Source organism: Pecten maximus, chromosome 9 (genome assembly GCF_902652985.1).
Source record: "Pecten maximus chromosome 9, xPecMax1.1, whole genome shotgun sequence".
In the NCBI taxonomy this organism is placed as follows: domain Eukaryota; kingdom Metazoa; phylum Mollusca; class Bivalvia; order Pectinida; family Pectinidae; genus Pecten; species Pecten maximus.
Window position 1 is genome coordinate 43713017 of NC_047023.1, and position 22250 is coordinate 43735266.

General features: G+C 37.4%; 1 protein-coding gene across 1 annotated transcript in view; it reads left to right on the forward strand.

The window, feature by feature from the left end:
* The window catches only part of LOC117334719 (phospholipid-transporting ATPase ID-like), a 112540-nt gene that overhangs the window by 5244 nt on the left and 85046 nt on the right, over positions 1 to 22250 (forward strand).

Consider the following 22250-nt stretch of genomic DNA (forward strand, 5'->3'; position numbering starts at 1 on the left):
AGTCTGGGGTGGGAGGGGGTTATATATTACAGTCTGGGTGGGGAGGGGGTTATATATTACAGTCTGGGGTGGGAGGGGGTTATATATTACAGTCTGGGGTGGGAGTCTGAAGGGGTTGATCAGGGGGAGGGGGGTTATATATTACAGTCTGGGGTGGGAGGGGGTTATATATTACAGTCTGGGGTGGGAGGGGGTTATATATTACAGTCTGGGGTGGGAGGGGGTTATATATTACAGTCTGGGGTGGGAGGGGGTTATATATTACAGTCTGGGGTGGGAGGGGGTTATATATTACAGTCTGGGGTGGGAGTCTGAAGGGGTTGATCAGGGGGAGGGGGTTATATATTACAGTCTGGGGTGGGAGGGGGTTATATATTACAGTATGGGGTGGGAGTCTGAAGGGGTTGATCAGGGGGAGGGGGTTATATATTACAGTCTGGGGTGGGAGGGGGTTATATATTACAGTCTGGGGTGGGAGTCTGAAGGGGTTGATCAGGGGGAGGGGGTTATATATTACAGTCTGGGGTGGGAGGGGGTTATATATTACAGTATGGGGTGGGAGTCTGAAGGGTTGATCAGGGGGAGGGGGTTATATATTACAGTCTGGGGTGGGAGGGGGTTATATATTACAGTCTGGGGTGGGAGTCTGAAGGGGTTGATCAGGGGGAGGGGGTTATATATTACAGTCTGGGGTGGGAGGGGGTTATATATTACAGTCTGGGGTGGGAGGGGGTTATATATTACAGTCTGGGGTGGGAGGGGGTTATATATTACAGTCTGGGGTGGGAGGGGGGTTATATATTACAGTCTGGGGTGGGAGGGGGGTTATATATTACAGTCTGGGGTGGGAGTCTGAAGGGGTTGATCAGTGGGATAAGCCAAATGAGATAAAATGTTTTATAAACAGAGTGTGGCTCCCCTGGGGTTGAATCTTACATCCCATAAATGTTATCATACATCAGATGGTCGTGTATGTGTACATTAAACTAGATCTTCACTGATCATGAAATGCTTCATAAATTAAAAGTGATAGATCAGTTAATGTATTCTAAAATTTATACATTGATGAAAACTTTTAGGGGATCATTATCAGATTAATTTGTTTTAATTGATCATTATCTTCTAATGAATTTGTAAGTACATTGTAATGAACATTAACCAGCCCCTGGAGTGTAGGTTTTTTATAACCTCACAAAGAAAACGACTCCCTTTAAATATAAAGATAGTACCCTAGGGAAGTCCGTACATGTGGGGACCTATTTAGGTCGTGACCTTTGAGATTGTCTGTTATTTGTCTGTTGTGGAGTTTGAACATACCACCTAGTAACAGAAAACTGTCATATCAACACAGAGGTAAAATTAAACAAACCTTCTTTGGGACCCTAGATTAATAGAAGTATTTGAAGAGATTAATTTTCCAGGTGTTTATTAAGTTTTTATTTAAAAAAAAGGCCAATATACAGTAGAACACAGCATATACCACTTGGGGCATACACATTTCTGATTGGTTAATTTTTATTTCATTAAAATTTTTAACATTCGAAATTTCTTCTTTTTTTTTTTTTTTTGATAAAAACACATTTTATTCATATTACACATAATATACAATACAATAGGTGTCCTCTCGCAGGATGAATGGATGAATGAGTGAAAGCCCTCCTGCGAGGAGGACACATTATTGGGGGACACATTATTGGGGACACATTATTGGGGACACATTATTGGGGGACATATCATTGGGGGACATATTATTGGGGACACATTATTGGGGGACATATTATTGGGGACACATTATTGGGGGACATATTATTGGGGGACACATTATTGGGGGACACATTATTGGGGGACATATTATTGGGGATCACATTATTGGGGGACATATTATTGGGGACACATTATTGGGGGACACATTATTGGGGGACATATTATTGGGGACACATTATTGGGGACACATTATTGGGGGACACATTATTGGAGGACATATTATTGGGGACACATTATTGGGGGACACATTATTAGGGGACATATTATTGGGGACACATTATTGGGGGACAAATTATTGGGGACATATTATTGGGGGACATATCATTGGGGACATATTATTGGGGGGATACATGTGGGGGACATATTATTGGGGCATATTATTGGGGGACATATTATTGGGGGACACATTATTGGGGGACATATTATTGGGGGACATATTATTGGGGACACATTATTGGGTGACATATTACATTTTGTATAAGGGGACATATTATTGGGGGACACATTATTGGGAGACATATTATTGGGGACACATTATTGGGGGACACATTATAGGGGGACACATTATTGGGGGACACATTATTGGGGGACATATTATTGGGGGACACATTATTGGGGGACACATTATTGGGGACACATTATTGGGGGACATATTATTGGGGGACACATTATTGGGGGACACATTATTGGGGGACATATTATTGGGGACACATTATTGGGGGACACATTATTGGGGACATATTATTGGGGGACACATTATTGGGGGACACATTATTGGGGGACATATTATTGGGGACACATTATTGGGGGACATATTATTGGGGACACATTATTGGGGGACATATTATTGGGGACACATTATTAGGGTACATATTATTGGGGGACAATTATAGGGGACACATTATTGGGGACATATTATTGGGGGACATATTATTGGGGGACACATTATTGGGGGACACATTATTGGGGGACACATTATTGGGGGACATATTATTGGGGGACATATTATTTGTTTCGTTAGATATTCGTGATAACAGTAATGTATATAGAATATTTTCCATAACAATTAGTGTTGTTATGTATATATGTAAGTAAGGTACATTATTAGGGGACACATTATAGGGGGACACATTATTGGGGGACATATTATTGGGGGACACATTATTGGGGGACACATTATTGGGGGACATATTATTGGGGGACACATTATTGGGGGACACATTATTGGGGACACATTATTGGGGGACACATTATTGGGGACATATTATTGGGGGACACATTATTGGGGGACACATTATTGGGGGACATATTATTGGGGACACATTATTGGGGGACATTATTGGGGGACACATTATTGGGGGACATATTATTGGGGACACATTATTGGGGGACATATTATTGGGGACACATTATTGGGGGACATATTATTGGGGACACATTATTAGGGTACATATTATTGGGGGACATATTATTGGGGGACAATTATAGGGGACACATTATTGGGGACATATTATTGGGGGACATATTATTGGGGGACACATTATTGGGGGACACATTATTGGGGGACATATTATTTGTTTCGTTAGATATTCGTGATAACAGTAATGTATATAGAATATTTTCCATAACAATTAGTGTTGTGATGTATATATGTAAGTAAGGTACATTATTAGGGGACACATTATAGGGGGACACATTATTGGGGGACATATTATTGGGGGACATATTATTGGGGGACACATTATTGGGGGACACATTATTGGGGACACATTATTGGGGGACATATTATTGGGGGACACATTATTGGGGGACATGTTATTGGGGGACATATTATTGGGGACACATTATTGGGGGACACATTATTGGGGGACATATTATTGGGGGACATATTATAGGGGACATATTATTGGGGGACATATTATTGGGGACATATTATAGGGGGACATATTATTGGGGGCATATTATTGGGGACACATTATTGGGGGACATATTATTGGGGGGACACATATTAGGGGGACATATTATTGGGGGACATATTATTGGGGGACAATTATAGGGGACACATTATTGGGGACATATTATTGGAGGACATGATTATTTGGGGGCATATTATAGGGTGACACATTATTGGGTAACAAATTATTGGGGGACATATTATTGAGGGACATATTATTGGGGGACATATTATTTGTTTCGTTAGATATTCGTGATAACAGTAATGTATATAGAATATTTTCCATAACAATTAGTGTTGTTATGTATATATGTAAGTAAGGTATATTGCCGGATACAGCAGGAGTTAGGATGGTTGAAAGTTTGGATATAATTATATTGAATTAGGACATATATTGTAGATTTGATCATTATTGCTGGATCATGTTTTAGTTTTTAGAATCAAGATATGTCGTGTTTAACTTAATCCCAGAATCCTGGATCTTTCCACGTTTGTGTAATGTTCACTATCTAAATACTATTCTGTCTGGTACTATATGACAGCAGTCTTTGTGATCGTGATGTGGTATTGTGAAATACTACCACCTACAATATAACCGGGTCAGAATGAAAGGCGAGGAGAATGATTAATGGGGTGTTGTACCACTGAGGCAATAGATCTACAACTTTTAATGTGTGTGTCACTCCTAGTCCAAATGTAATCAGTAGTTTTCATTGATAAATTTACGATGGGGAGATACTCGAATGTGTGAATATTGGGCTCACTTGTATGTCATTGTACACATGTTAAACACACCTGTTTTGTTGGTAAGTACACAAATCTATAAACATATATATATTTATGTAAGTTCCTAGTAAAAGCATTCCATTTCTTTAACATCATGTCATGTAGCCAAGTAAATGAATGTCTCTTTAGCAGCAAGGTCATTATAATGTGTGTCAGTAAATTGTCAGATTTACAGCAAGGTCATTATAATGTGTGTCAGTAAATTGTCAGATTTACAGCAAGGTCATTATAATGTGTGTCAGTAAATTGTCTGTTTTACAGCAAGGTCGTAATAATGTGTGTCAGTAAATTGTCAGCTTTACAGCAAGGTCGTAATAATGTGTGTCAGTAAATTGTTAGCTTTACAGCAAGGTCATAATAATGTGTGTCAGTAAATTGTCTGTTTTACAGCAAGGTCATAATAATGTGTGTCAGTAAATTGTCAGCTTTACAGCAAGGTCGTAATAATGTGTGTCAGTAAATTGTCAGCTTTACAGCAAGGTCTTAATAATGTGTGTCAGTAAATTGTCAGTTTTACAAGGTCATAATAATGTGTGTCAGTAAATTGTCAGTTTTACAGCAAGGTCATAATAATGTGTGTCAGTAAATTGTCTGTTTTACAGCAAGGTCATAATAATGTGTGTCAGTAAATTGTCAGCTTTACAGCAAGGTCGTAATAATGTGTGTCAGTAAATTGTCAGCTTTACAGCAAGGTCGTAATAATGTGTGTCAGTAAATTGTCAGTTTTACAAGGTCATAATAATGTGTGTCAGTAAATTGTCAGTTTTACAAGGTCATAATAATGTGTGTCAGTAAATTGTCAGTTTTACAAGGTCATAATAATGTGTGTCAGTAAATTGTCAGTTTTACAAGTTATAATAATGTGTGTCAGTAAATTGTCTGTTTTACAGCAAGGTTTATAATAATGTGTGTCAGTAGATTGTCTGTTTTACAGCAAGGTTTATAATAATGTGTGTCAGTAAATTGTCTGTTTTACAGCAAGGTCATAATAATGTGTGTCAGTAAATTGTCAGTTTTACAAGGTCATAATAATGTGTGTCAGTAAATTGTTAGCTTTACAGCAAGGTCATAATAATGTGTGTCAGTAAATTGTCTGTTTTACAGCAAGGTTTATAATAATGTGTGTCAGTAAATTGTCTGTTTTACAGCAAGGTCATAATAATGTGTGTCAGTAAATTGTCAGTTTTACAGCAAGGTCATAATAATGTGTGTCAGTAAATTGTCAGTTTTACAAGGTCATAATAATGTGTGTCAGTAAATTGTCAGTTTTACAGCAAGGTCATAATAATGTGTGTCAGTAAATTGTTAGCTTTACAGCAAGGTCATAATAATGTGTGTCAGTAGATTGTCTGTTTTACAGCAAGGTTTATAATAATGTGTGTCAGTAAATTGTCTGTTTTACAGCAAGGTTTATAATAATATGTGTCAGTAAATTGTCTGTTTTACAGCAAGGTTTATAATAATGTGTGTCAGTAAATTGTCTGTTTTACAGCAAGGTCATAATAATGTGTGTCAGTAAATTGTCAGTTTTACAGCAAGGTCATAATAATGTGTGTCAGTAAATTGTCAGTTTTACAAGGTCATAATAATGTGTGTCAGTAAATTGTCAGTTTTACAGCAAGGTCATAATAATGTGTGTCAGTAAATTGTTAGCTTTACAGCAAGGTCATAATAATGTGTGTCAGTAGATTGTCTGTTTTACAGCAAGGTTTATAATAATGTGTGTCAGTAAATTGTCTGTTTTACAGCAAGGTCATAATAATGTGTGTCAGTAAATTGTCTGTTTTACAGCAAGGTCATAATAATGTGTGTCAGTAAATTGTCAGTTTTACAGCAAGGTCATAATAATGTGTGTCAGTAAATTGTCAGTTTTACAAGATCATAATAATGTGTGTCAGTAAATTGTCAGTTTTACAAGGTCATAATAATGTGTGTCAGTAAATTGTCAGCTTTACAGCAAGGTTTATAATAATGTGTGTCAGTAAATTGTCAGTTTTACAAGGTCGTAATAATGTGTGTCAGTAAATTGTCTGTTTTACAAGGTCATAATAATGTGTGTCAGTAAATTGTCAGTTTTACAAGGTCATAATAATGTGTGTCAGTAAATTGTCAGCTTTACAGCAAGGTCATAATAATGTGTGTCAGTAAATTGTCAGCTTTACAGCAAGGTCATAATAATGTGTGTCAGTAGATTGTCTGTTTTACAGCAAGGTTTATAATAATGTGTGTCAGTAAATTGTCTGTTTTACAGCAAGGTCATAATAATGTGTGTCAGTAAATTGTCTGTTTTACAGCAAGGTCATAATAATGTGTGTCAGTAAATTGTCAGTTTTACAGCAAGGTCATAATAATGTGTGTCAGTAAATTGTCAGTTTTACAAGATCATAATAATGTGTGTCAGTAAATTGTCAGTTTTACAAGGTCATAATAATGTGTGTCAGTAAATTGTCAGCTTTACAGCAAGGTTTATAATAATGTGTGTCAGTAAATTGTCAGTTTTACAAGGTCGTAATAATGTGTGTCAGTAAATTGTCTGTTTTACAAGGTCATAATAATGTGTGTCAGTAAATTGTCAGTTTTACAAGGTCATAATAATGTGTGTCAGTAAATTGTCAGCTTTACAGCAAGGTCATAATAATGTGTGTCAGTAAATTGTCAGCTTTACAGCAAGGTCGTAATAATGTGTGTCAGTAAATTGTCAGATTTACAAGGTCATAATAATGTGTGTCAGTAAATTGTCAGCTTTACAAGGTTCTATCATTGTTGCCAGCCTTAATTATAATAAAGAATAGAATTTAATTGGGGCCTGATTGGGTACAGCAGTTAAAGAGGAATATTTTAGACAATTATTAAATATATAATAAATACTAAGTAGATGCAACCATTAGGCTTGTATAAGACTCTTTGTGATTGGTTAACTAATGACATCATTTTTCAATTTACATTGGCTTATATTTGAAGATCAGAGGTCATTGTGAGATGACCTCCTGGGGGCCCGGGGTATTGATAAGATCCTGTATCAAAAAGGAGGGGAAATACGTACATGTTAAGTTTTAATTCAACAACTGGTCATAGCTATAAATCATCAGGGTGAATATGTAATCCCTTGTAATAACAAAGACTAAAAAACTGTGTATGATTTAATTGTTGTACGATTTGTTATTTTTGTAAACTAGTACTACTTAAACAATTTGGTAAGTGAATAAGTTGTATGAATTGTAAAATTGTCACTTATGGACCTAATTTCTTTTAATTTCCTTTTGAAACGTAACTGCGGTGATCATTTTGATTTTTTGTTACCATGCATGCTGTACAAGCTGTACATGTCCAGTGGGGGCCGCGGTGGCCGAGTGGTTATATAGGTGTCCCGACACTTTATCACTAACCCTCTACCTCTGGGTGGGGCCGCGGTGGCCGAGTGGTTAAGGTGTCCCGACACTTTATCACTAGCCCTCCATCTCTGGGGGGCCGCGGTGGCCGAGTGGTTAAGGTGTCCCGACACTTTATCACTAGCCCTCCATCTCTGGGGGGCCGCGGTGGCCGAGTGGTTAAGGTGTCCCAACACTTTATCACTAGCCCTCCATCTCTGGGGGGCCGCGGTGGCCGAGTGGTTAAGGTGTCCCGACACTTTATCACTAGCCCTCCATCTCTGGGGGGCCGCGCTGGCCGAGTGGTTAAGGTGTCCCGACACTTTATCACAAGCCCTCCATCTCTGGGGGCCGCGGTGGCCGAGTGGTTAAGGTGTCCCGACGCTTTATCACTAGCCCTCCATCTCTGGGGGCCGCGGTGGCCGAGTGGTTAAGGTGTCCGCACACTTTATCACAAGCCCTCCATCTCTGGGGGCCGCGCTGGCCGAGTGGTTAAGGTGTCCCGACGCTTTATCACAAGCCCTCCATCTCTGGGGGCCGCGGTGGCCGAGTGGTTAAGGTGTCCCGACGCTTTATCACTAGCCCTCCATCTCTGGGGGCCGCGGTGGCCGAGTGGTTAAGGTGTCCGCACACTTTATCACTAGCCCTCCATCTCTGGGGGGACGCGGTGACCGAGTGGTTAAAGTGTCCCGACACTTTATCACTAGCCCTCCACCTCTGGGGGGCCGCGGTGGCCGAGTGGTTAAGGTGTCCCGACACTTTATCACTAGCCCTCCACCTCTGGGTGGGGCCGCGGTGGCCGAGTGGTTAAGGTGTCCCGACGCTTTATCACTAGCCCTCCACCTCTGGGGGGCCGCGGTGGCCGAGTGGTTAAGGTGTCCCGACACTTTATCACTAGCCCTCCACCCCTGGGGGGGGCCGCGGTGGCCGAGTGGTTAAAGTGTCCCGACACTTTATCACTAGCCCTCCATCTCTGGGGGGCCGCGGTGGCCGAGTGGTTAAGGTGTCCCGACACTTTATCACTAGCCCTCCATCTCTGGGGGGCCGCGGTGGCCGAGTGGTTAAGGTGTCCCGACGCTTTATCACTAGCCCTCCATCTCTGGGGGGACGCGGTGGCCGAGTGGTTAAGGTGTCCCGACACTTTATCTATCACTAGCCCTCCACCACTGGGGGGCCGCGGTGGCCGAGTGGTTAAGGTGTCCCGACACTTTATCACTAGCCCTCTACATTGTACCTCTGGGGCCGTGGTGGCCGAGTGGTTAAAGTGTCCCGACACTTTATCACTAGCCCTCTACATTGTACCTGTGGGGCCGCGGTGGCTAAGTTGTTAAGGTGTCCCGACACTTTATCACTAGCCCTCCACCTCTGGGTTGTGAGTTCGAAACCTACGTGGGGCAGTTGCCAAGTACTGACCATATTAAGGCCGGTGGTTTATTTCTCCAGGTACTCAGGCTTTCCTCCACCTCCAAAACTTGGCACGTCCTTAAATGACCCTGGCTGTTAATAGGATGTTCAACAAAAACAAACAAACAAACAAAGAAACATGTCCAGTATATATTTCCACCAGATATTCTTCCTGAACTGAACAGATGTGTTTTGAGTGTACAAGACAACACTTTATATATATGTAAATAGACCAATTTAAAAACAAGACAACCTGACAGACAGACTGCTATACACTTCAGTGTCCAGGCCGTTACCGGAGGAGGAATTGGCTTCACTCACGGTGCTGTACAGTATAAACTAGCTTCTGATAGAGGGTAATACAAGATTCTGCACCGTCAATCAAACTCAGAATCCCAGAGTAACAGGAAGGTCTATTGTGCCAATATTCTATGTGATAAGCTCACCTCTATGTCTGTAAAAACCATTACTTATCTGATATACAACTTAATTAATTCAGTCTTCAGAGAAATAAAGAAAACAATCTATTTCTGAACAGATTTTTTTTCCAATTTGTATATTTGGGTTGGATTTGGTAGATAAAATGCTTCAATGCAAGATTAATGAAATAGTTTGTCACTTTCACAGAGTTTGAGAGATACGTACCATATATAACTTAACTGTTAAGAACTATATACAATTTTTGTAAGTATATGAATATTATACATGTATACTGGCTGTTTTTCTTGGAATTAGAATTGTAAACTTTGAAAATGCATACACAGATGCATATGCTCAAGCTCAAAATTGAAAACATGATGTAATTTAATTTGTCTCTGTTTTGTAATCATTGGAAAAGTTGTTAGTATGATGTGGCATGTGCATTGCTGTAGAGCATTCTTCTGCTGGGGTACCGGTGGGTAGGGGTTGGGGGGGGGGGGGGGGGGGGGGGGGGATGGGGGGATAAAGCTCTATTGTAAACTTAATTTATTTTACAACAATTGCGAAACAAGTTACATGTCTATTCTAACACCATTAAAAAGAATGTTCATTCCTCCTAGGCCCAGAGAAAAGGTATTTGCATGGGAAGAACTTATCTCCAACAACTTATACATTATGTTTTACCCAATAGATATTATTTTGTCAAGACCTGAAATACGGGTATATACTGTGTTGATCGACCTAATACCAAGAGTTTAAGAGGATTGTCACATATTAGCAATTGAATATAATGTACACCAATATCTAATAGTTTACAACAACAGCAAACAAGAAGTACAAATAAGGCAGATCCTATATGTATGTATATATTGTAGGAGTAATTCCTAAAGTTTATTGGGAATAAATTTCAGAACTCAGAAAATTTCCACACCGGGAATATTTCCACTTTTACAGTATAAGATTGATCTTTATAATTGTGGTCTGACATGTGTGATTTCTAAGTTTCAAACTAAGGGATATAATCCAGTAACAGAAGAACTCAGCTGGACAATCATCAGAAGTTGGTCACTGTTCCAAATCAGTAAACTAGGACATATAGGTGTGGGGACATTCAGACATAGGTGAGGGGACATTCAGACATAGGTGTGGGGACATTCAGACATAGGTGTGGGGACATTCAGACATAGGTGTGGGGACATTCAGACATAGGTGTGGGGACATTCAGACATAGGTGAGGGGACATTCAGACATAGGTGTGGGGACATTCAGACATAGGTGAGGGGACATTCAGACATAGGTGTGGGGACATTCAGACATAGGTGTGGGGACATTCAGACATAGGTGTGGGGACATTCAGACATAGGTGTGGGGACATTCAGACATTATTAGATATTTTCTAGCTATAGTTTCTATGTAACCTGAGGAACATTTATTGCATCACAATAATCTTGTTGCTGGTTTTTCTATAAATAGAAATCAAGGAACAGTCTGAGCTGAAGAAAAATAATTATGCATCTGAACAATTATAGATAAGGTTTAATTTTGTGATGTTTGATAGCCTATCAACATCTGAGGTCATTTCAGGACAGCCTTTCCTCTGTACGAGATGTATGTGTGTGGTGTATATATGTTAAGGAGATTGCGGTATGCTTGTGTTTGTCTCCTGGTGATGGTGGGGAACTTAAATTCTGTCTTTATAGTGCTGCCACACTAAAGCATACCGCCATGCTGCTGAAGACATTCAGCAGGACACCAAACTCGATCACATTATACTGTCAACACTCCTAAAAAATGTTGATTGCTAAAATATAAGTAGATGTAAACTACCATTTGTGTAAAAATTGACTAAAAACATTGAAAAACAAGATGACAACCTGCACACAAGTCCCTGATTATTCAGTAATATATAGAAGTCACAGGTCGTAACCTTGAAGCATATCATGACTTGCCGAGGTTCTCAGATAACATATCTGCTTTACATCATATAACAGATGACTTTAATTACAATATTGATGTAACTATATTTTTGCAACATATGCAAATTATTACACTTAAAATATCATGTTTTAAAAAACTATTTGTTATTTTTTTCGAAATTAACCTATCAATTTTGCCTGAATGGTGGGATCAACACGAAACCGTGTCAAAATTTAAATGTGATGTCATCTAATCTTGTGGAGTGTGGTTTTATCGATCAGAAATGTATTGTGGCTAGCTCTTCACAAATAAGTCATGTGGGAAATATGATTAGTGATGTTATTTAGTGGTTTAGTCGGGTCGACTGACATATAGACTAGCATGCTTGGTGGACGATCGCCCCATACATCTCTATTTTACGACTCCCTTCACTTCACTAATGCTCAATAAAAAAAAGTTTGGAATTGAAGGCCGCTGTCCCAATTGTTTATTTCTTTACTGATGTCATTTACGACACAATAACAGATATGGAAATCATCGATCTGATCGATCGACTCAAGGTCCGCCCACCTTAGATTTAGGTATAAACAAAAGATATATTATGATATATAATTAATCTGTATGATATGTGGGTCGGGTTTTATATCAGTGTTGTTCACAGTTACTTGGACTACTTTTTTACTTTTACTTTACTTTTTTATCGTACATGTAAATTGACGGGCACGGGCCCCCGTTTTCTTGTGCTCCATCCTTCCACATCTTGCCTGTATCCAGCCCCTCCAGTTAGTATAACCTCTCCAATACGGTACCTATCTAATAACGAAAGGTAATCAATGATAATAAAAATACCAAAATTAGAAATTGTGTACAATGTTTGATCGTCAAGACTCGAACGACGACAAAACACTAATAACACCTTTATAACACCTAATAATACTCATATAATTATCATGTGCATTGAGTCGTACCCTGTCCTTATACACAGCTCTGTTTGACCTCTCACCTATATCCACTTTGTCCTCCCAACCTAACACGTGTATCATGACTATAATAAATACATTTCAGGCATTCATAATGTCGACTCGGACCTGGAACCTCCAAACTGTATATGGAACCTCTAAACATTTAAGTTACCTGCTTGATAATAGGAGAGAATAATATTGAGAGAAAACACAATGACAGACCAAACCTCTCATGTCGAGACCAGCGCTCTAACCAATTGGCTCAGCTATTTTCAGCTAGGTCCCCAGACCTCTCTAGTCGAGACCAGCGCTCTAACCATTGGCTCAGCTATTTTCAGCTAGGCCCCCAGACCTCTCTAGTCGAGACCAGCGCTCTAACCAATTGGCTCAGCTATTTTCAGCTAGGCCCCCAGACCTCTCTAATCTAGACCAGCGCTCTAACCATTGGCTCAGCTATTTTCAGCTAGGCCCCAAGACCTCTCTAGTCGAGACCAGCGCTCTAACCAATTGGCTCAGCTATTTTCAGCTAGGCCCCCAGACCTCTAGCCGAGACCAGCGCTCTAACCAATTGGCTCAGCTATTTTCAGCTAGGCCCCCAGACCTCTAGCCGAGACCAGCGCTCTAACCAATTGGCTCAGCTATTTTCAGCTAGGCCCCCAGACCTCTCTAGTCTAGACCAGCGCTCTAACCAATTGGCTCAGCTATTTTCTGCTAGGCCCTCAGCACAATTAAATGAAATGACTACATACCAAAAATTTTTGCTACTGTTAATTTTTTTTGTCATTTTTTGTCCAATAAAAAGAGAGCAAGTTAGAGAAAGTATAAGGACATATAGAAAGTTAAACGACAGAGCGAACGATTGATGATGTAGAAAAAGTTTAACAATGTAAGGAAAGTTTAAGGAGTTATATAGAAAGATAAACGACAGAGAAATCTTAATAGCCTAGAGAAAGTTAAATGACGTAGAGAACATTTAACAATCATCTAACCAGGATATATATGACTACGGAGTTCAGATTCTTGCTTTACAATAATATATCACAGTATGATGATGATCATATGTAGCTGAAGTACTGCTCAGTAAAGTGTAACAGTTGAGATATGCGGATATGAGCCATGCATATTCTGGAATAACAGTCAAGTATGCATATGGATGTTTCCGCGTGGTGACTGATGGGTCACTTTTAGCTTGTATAGGGATCTATCTGTGACCAAGTCGAAAATCTCCCAAACTGGTGACCTGTCTAATAACCCAAATGTATCATCCCAATCGGTACTCGAAGACCAAAGATCACCATTATCTCTTCAATTACGGTTCTATTTAAACAAAGATAATCCTCCAAGAGGCCATCATTTCAAACAAGATAGATAACCCCTACTTTACGGAGAATTCAAAAGATTTATTAACCTTTCCATACGGTACCTTAATACAAGAATAAACTTTCAATACGGAATAATGGACTGAAGTACCTAACCCATAGTATACCTCCCCAATACGGTGACTATGAAAACCGCAAATGGGTATTAAATTAATTGTGGCGTCTCCAAGACGGTACATTTATACCAAGATATATAACTTCAATACTGTGTTTGATTTAAATAACCAAAGATGAAAGGGAAAACCTCAATACTTACTATCTATAAAGATTATATTATACACAATACCTAAAAGGAACCATCTATAAATACAGATAGTTACAAGCTCTCCAATAGGATCTAATTTAGAAGTATATCTTCCAATTAAGGTACATCTAATCAATAGTATAACCTCTTCAAGTAGAACCTATCTATTAACAGTAATTGTAACTTTCAATTCTGTGTAACTCTCTAATAAGAGGGTTAATTCATTCCAAAAAGGCTATCTAAAAATTGTATATAAGCTCTAATTAGGTACCTCTCTAAACGTAGATAACTCTAATTTTATACTATCTAATAACGTAGATAGAGATATATATTAGATATATAGTATTTGTAAGGCCCAAAGAGAGTATAATCTCTCCAATATCGGGTTCTATTATTCTAAGGTTCGTAGAAACTTCTCCATAGGTACGTTATTTCATAGTTAACCTTCTGGAGTACCTATCTAATCAGGTGGAGGGTTTTACCTCTCCATATGGTAACATATCTATGAAAAGATGATAACTTCCAATCGGTTTATACCAAAGAGAGTAAACCTCTCCATAGGTTATATTTAATCAACCAAGAGTAACCTTCAATCGTACCTATTATAAAAGTAGTATAAATTCTCAATAGGACTATCATAAAATTGTAAAATCTCATAGGTATTTATACAAGTAGTATAATCTCATACGGATCCATCTTAAAACTAAGAATTAACCTCTAAACGGTACCTATAATAACCAATAGTAAATCTCATAGGCCCATATAAAGTGTAATCCCAACTTGTACCTTTATAACAACAAATGTTAATCCTTCGGACCATTAATTCCAAAAATTTTACCTCCCATACGGACTCTAAGAACAGATGTTACTTCCCTAGGACCATTAAAAAACCCAAATTAATAACTTAATAGGTACCTTCTTAAACAAGTGTATACCTCTAATCGGTAATATCTAACCAAAGATAATCAATAATAATAAAAATACAAAAATTAGAAATTGTGTACAATGTTTGATCGTCAAGACTCGAATGACGACAAAACACTAATTACACCTTTATAACACCTAATAATACTCATATAATTATCATGTGCATTGAGTCGTACCCCGTCCTTATACACAGCTCTGTTTGACCTCTCACCTATATCCACTTTGACCTCCCAACCTAACACGTGTATCGTGACTATAATAAATACAAACTGTATATGGAGCCTCTAAACATTTAAGTTACCTGCTTGATAATAGGAGAGAATAATATTGAGAGAAAACACAATGACAGACCAAACCTCTCATGTCGAGACCAGCGCTCTAACCAATTGGCTCAGCTATTTTCAGCTAGGCCCCCAGACCTCTCTAGTCGAGACCAGCGCTCTAACCAATTGGCTCAGCTATTTCCAGCTAGGCCCCAAGACCTCTCTAGTCGAGACCAGCGCTCTAACCAATTGGCTCAGCTATTTTCAGCTAGGCCCCCAGACCTCTAGCCGAGACCAGCGCTCTAACCAATTGGCTCAGCTATTTTCAGCTAGGCCCCCAGACCTCTCTAGTCTAGACCAGCGCTCTAACCAATTGGCTCAGCTATTTTCTGCTAGGCCCTCAGCACAATTAAATGAAATGACTACATACCAAAAATTTTTGCTACTGTTAATTTTTTTTGTCATTTTTTGTCCAATAAAAAGAGAGCAAGTTAGAGAAAGTATAAGGACATATAGAAAGTTAAACGACAGAGCGAAAGATTGATGATGTAGAAAAAGTTTAACAATGTAAGGAAAGTTTAAGGAGTTATATAGAAAGATAAACGACAGAGAAATCTTAATAGCCTAGAGAAAGTTAAATGACGTAGAGAACAATTAACAATCATCTAACCAGGATATATATGACTACGGAGTTCAGATTCTTGCTTTACAATAATATATCACAGTATGATGATGATCATATGTAGCTGAAGTACTGCTCAGTAAAGTGTAACAGTTGAGATATGCGGATATGAGCCATGCATATTCTGGAATAAACAAGTCAAGTATGCATATGGATGTTTCCGCGTGGTGACTGATGGGTCACTTTTAGCTTGTATGGGATATTGATTTCTGCTGGCCAATAGTCGAATTAATTCAACACTGGGGTGATCTTGACCAAATGACCAGTGCATTCCCAATCGATTGTATCACTGTAAGGCCATGATATCTCAGCCATGTTATCTTAATAATTAAGGGTTGTCTAGTTTAAACAGGAAGTCATCCTAGAGAGGCCAGTCAATTTTCAAAATGAAGAAACATACCAGCTTACTTTTAAGGTAGGAACTGTTGCTGTTCAAAAGATTTTTCAAATCATTTTCTCCGTTACTAACTTTTAGACATCAGATTTTAATGTACTGAAATAATGGAGCTGAAGTGACCTTGAACCCCCTCCACCCCCTCACCGCAGTTTGTTAGAGATGGGGAACCGCAACACTGGGTTACTCCTGAAATCTAATTGTGGCTGATGTTGGATGGTATAGATAGAGGTTCATTTATATTAGGGAAAATGTGATTTTGAATTAATTACAATTATAGTGAAATCAACATGAGTTTCTTAGATATATTACCACGTTTTACTGATATTATACTCCACATCCTGATAGACACTGGAACCATGATAAATATTACCGCTAAGTAACAAGCTATCTAAGCACAATGAATGTAAGGGTTCTGTAGAGATAATTCTCTGTAGGTATGGGTTACTGTTGTCATGTCTGTAAGGGTTCTGTAGAGATAATTCTCTGTAGGTATGGGTTTATATTGTCATGTCTGTAAGGGTTCTGTAGAGATAATTCTCTGTAGGTGTGGGTTTATATTGTCATGTCTGTAAGCTTAAGGGTTCTGTAGAGATAATTCTCTGTAGGTATGGGTTTATATTGTCATGTTTGTAAGGGTTCTGTAGAGATAATTCTCTGTAGGTATGGGTTACTGTTGTTATGTCTGTAAGGGTTCTGTAGAGATAATTCTATGATGGTATGGGTTTATATTGTCATGTCTGTAAGGGTTCTGTAGAGATAATTCTCTGATAGGTATGGGTTTATATTGTCATGTCTGTAAGGGTTCTGTAGAGATAATTCTATGATGGTATGGGTTTATATTGTCATGTCTGTCAGGGTTCTGTAGAGATAATTCTCTGTAGGTATGGGTTTATATTGTCATGTCTGTAAGGGTTCTGTAGAGATAATTCTATGATGGTATGGGTTTATATTGTCATGTTTGTAAGGGTTCTGTAGAGATAATTCTCTGTAGGTATGGGTTTATATTGTCATGTTTGTAAGGGTTCTGTAGAGATAATTCTCTGTAGGTATGGGTTTATATTGTCATGTCTGTAAGGGTTCTGTAGAGATAATTCTCTGTAGGTATGGGTTACTGTTGTCATGTCTGTAAGGGTTCTGTAGAGATAATTCTCTGTAGGTATGGGTTTATATTGTCATGTCTGTCAGGGTTCTGTAGAGATAATTCTCTGTAGGTATATGGGTTTATATTGTCATGTCTGTAAGGGTTCTGTAGAGATAATTCTCTGTAGGTATGGGTTTATATTGTCATGTCTGTCAGGGTTCTGTAGAGATAATTCTCTGTAGGTATGGGTTTATATTGTCATGTCTGTAAGGGTTCTGTAGAGATAATTCTATGATGGTATGGGTTTATATTGTCATGTTTGTAAGGGTTCTGTAGAGATAATTCTCTGTAGGTATGGGTTTATATTGTCATGTCTGTAAGGGTTCTGTAGAGATAATTCTCTGTAGGTATGGGTTTATATTGTCATGTTTGTAAGGGTTCTGTAGAGATAATTCTCTGTAGGTATGGGTTTATATTGTCATGTCTGTCAGGGTTCTGTAGAGATAATTCTCTGTATAGGTATGGGTTTATATTGTCATGTTTGTAAGGGTTCTGTAGAGATAATTCTCTGTAGGTACGGGTTTGTATTGTCATGTCTGTAAGGGTTCTGTAGAGATAATTCTCTGTAGGTACGGGTTTGTATTGTCATGTTTGTAAGGGGTCTGTAGAGATAATTCTCTGAGGGGTTTATATTGTCATGTTTGTAAGGGTTCTGTAGAGATCATTCTCTGTAGGTACGGGTTTGTATTGTCATGTCTGTAAGGGTTCTGTAGAGATAATTTTCTGTAGGTATGGGTTTATATTGTCATATCTGTAAGGGTTCTGTAGAGATAATTCTCTGTAGGTATGGGTTTATATTGTCATATCTGTAAGGGTTCTGTAGAGATAATTCTCTGTAGGTATGGGTTTATATTGTCATGTCTGTAAGGGTTCTGTAGAGATAATTCTCTGTAGGTATGGGTTTATATTGTCATGTCTGTAAGGGTTCTGTAGAGATAATTCTCTGTAGGTATGGGTTTATATTGTCATGTCTGTAAGGGTTCTGTAGAGATAATTCTCTGTAGGTATGGGTTTATATTGTCATGTCTGTAAGGGTTCTGTAGAGATATTCTCTGTAGGTATGGGTTTATATTGTCATGTTTGTAAGGGTTCTGTAGAGATAATTCTCTGTAGGTATGGGTTTATATTGTCATGTTTGTAAGGGTTCTGTAGAGATAATTATCTGATGATGGTTGCCTGGTTATTTGTGATTATGAAATCATAATACATTACCTCAATTATAATTGATATACATGTATACACGTTTGTAGAGAAAGAGTAATGAGTGTTACTGTGCCCTAGTTAGAAGTACATACTTGTGGAGATTTGAAGTTGGTTATAAGTATGTCCTCATGTGTGTGATTCAAAGGTCGGAATGTTTATCATTAAGGAGGACAATATAGTATAAGCTTCAAAAATAATAATATTGTTTACAATTCTATAATTATTTAATTCATTCAAATAAATGATGGTCTGAAATTCACCCAAACCAATTTGTATGTTGTCTATAAATGGGTATGTTGTCTATATTGGTATGTTGTCTATATATGGGTATGTTGTCTATATATGGGTATGTTGTCTATATATGGGTATGTTGTCTATATATGGGTATGTTGTCTATATTGGTATGTTGTCTATATGGGTATGTTGTCTATATATGGGTATGTTGTCTATATATGGGTATGTTGTCTATATATGGGTATGTTGTCTATATATGGGTATGTTGTCTGTCCTTAGCATAAAGCTTCTTTACCTGAAATAGGATTAATGGAGATCCATGGTTCTGATACTGGTGTAATACTGGTATAGACAGGAAATAGGGGAAGGATTTCTCAGATCATTAATAGATACTTTTATGATACCTGGTAAGATATTTCAAGTCAAAATATAATTTCCTGACGTTTTCTTCTATAAACTTGGGTTACAGTAGAAACAACTTGTATAAACTTGGGTTACAGTAGATACAACTTGTATAAACTTGGGTTACAGTAGAAACAACTTGTATAAACTTGGGTTACAGTAGAAACAACTTGTATAAACTTGGGTTACTGTAAAAACAACTTGTATAAACTTGGGTTACAGTAGATACAACTTGTATAAACTTGGGTTACAGTAGATACAACTTGTATAAACTTGGGTTGCAGTAGAAACAACTTGTATAAACTTGGGTTACAGTAGAAACAACTTGTATAAACTTGGGTTACAGTAGATACAACTTGTATAAACTTGGGTTACAGTAGATACAACTTGTATAAACTTGGGTTACAGTAGATACAACTTGTATAAACTTGGGTTACAGTAGATACAACTTGTATAAACTTGGGTTACAGTAGAAACAACTTGTATAAACTTGGGTTACAGTAGAAACAACTTGTCGTTGTAGAAGTGATGATAATCCTATATCACTTCAAAGGTTCATTTTATATTTAACATTGAAATTATTGCATTTTTGATGTTTTCCTTATTACTGGAACCTCAAAGACTTTGAAGACTTAACTGTAAGTTCATACCTACTACAACTTTTAAAACAGGATGGCGAGGACTAAACGTTTTGCTTGGATTACGCCAGGTTTAACTATTGATAGAGAATGATTGATTTTAAACACTGTGGTAGTTTTAATAGACAAGTAAAGTTATCCATTATAAATCATAAGGTGAATGATCATACTGAAATTATTTATTCAGTCAAAAATATATTCTTCTTGAAATGTCAAAACCTACTGGGCTTTAGTATGAGTGTATAGAATGGCCACATGTTACACACCTATATATTATATATATTATATACATGTAGTTGAATGTAACATTAACATTCCTCCACTGTTACAGAGGTCTCACAAATCCTTCAACTTACGATTTATGAATAAAGTGTTTTCTTTGTTCACAATAAGTCCAGATTAAATGTAGGCACAAAAGTGCGACAGGGGAGACAACCAAGTGCCCTATCAGATTAGTGGAAATATTGCTAACATATTACGGTGTTCCTATGACATTTAAAAATAAAATTCAAAAAATTTCGAATTTTGTGTTTATTTTCATCCATTTTAATCTTGTGTAATTTTTTTATTATATATCCATTTTCCAACATCATGTATGTCTGTAAAATTCGGAACTTGAGTTAAAGTTGTGTAAGGAAAACAGAAACATGAAAATCAAAAAAAAAAAAATGAAATGAAAAGATTATGAGAAAATTAACCAATTCCCAAGGCATTTTGTTGTACAACTTAATGCATATATATTCTTATGCAGTGTTCAGATTTTTCATTGACATGAATTGCAAAGATCTCGCCCATATTTTTTAAAAGATGTTAACAATTTTTAACTTAATTATAGCATTACTTTCACTACTGCTAATTGCAATATTCCTATTAAAAACAAGCCTACTGCATATTGCTAAGTAATTCATGTGCCCTTCCACCCCCTACTAAAAATAGTAACACAATTAAGTGACCTTGCCCAAAAACTCTGAAAATCGAATTGTCCTTTATCATTGTGTGCAGTTCAATGTCCCTTAAGGAATGAAGCCGCTAGCTATATAGAACACTGACAAAGTTTGGTGTTGTATAAGTACATAGAGGGAGAAGAAACCTATATATATATTTAGTCCCCCAGTTTCACCCGTCATTAAAGGACCTAACAAGGAAACATGTAAAGTAATTAAGTTTGCTGTCACAGATGAAGCATCTTTAACTATATATATAATAGAAACATTGAGATAAAAACGACAATCATTTCCTGTGTACATATCCGACTGGAAGTTATAGAGTGGATACTCAAACAACACTTATCTAAATTATGGTGTATATATAAACTATAATGAATGTTTCAGACAAATCTATTCCTTACTGTGTGTTGGATATAAATGTTCAGATCTTCATCTGAGAAACAGCTCTCTCATGATTTACTTTTGTAGTAGTTAGAATGTACGAACTGCCAGAATATTTGGTTGTCCGATATTCATATTTCAGCTGAAATGACAGCAAATATGTTTACATATGTTCGAAAATTTCCTAACAGTAATAGGTTTTGACAGGTACAAAGATTAACACAAGATGGATGCAACCCATGTGTATATATAAGCCAATTGTACATACAAACTGTACATTGTGTGCATGTTTCCAACGATAAACCTGCAATTTTATTGTGCCTTGTTGAGCTGTAAAAGTGCACATTTATACGTTTATAATTCTTCAATTTGTAACTCCTAAATTCCACAACAATTTTCTAAAGCATACATGTATATGAGAACTTTGATATAAGAACTGTATAAAAATTTTACCACCTTGTAAATTTCTCATTTAAATATTGTAAAATTTGTGCAGTATTGATGCTGTTGTTTCTGCCCTGAGGATGATACACATGTTGTAAAACATACACTTAATGTCATCAATCAATGCCATTTCTTTTTTCAAATCACGAAGTTATTCATTTATCATGAGGTTGAAATATTTAAAGAACAGTGCATTGAAATATGTTTAACTGCTTAATATTTCAGAAATTTATAAATTTCATTGAAGTGAAAATTATATTATATCATGATGATATTGTAATTAGTAATGATAAGAATATCAAGGTCACCTGAGATGATATTGTAATTAGTAATGATAAGAATATCAAGGTCACCTGAGATGAAGTCTCAATTGAAGTTACCTATTCTAACAAC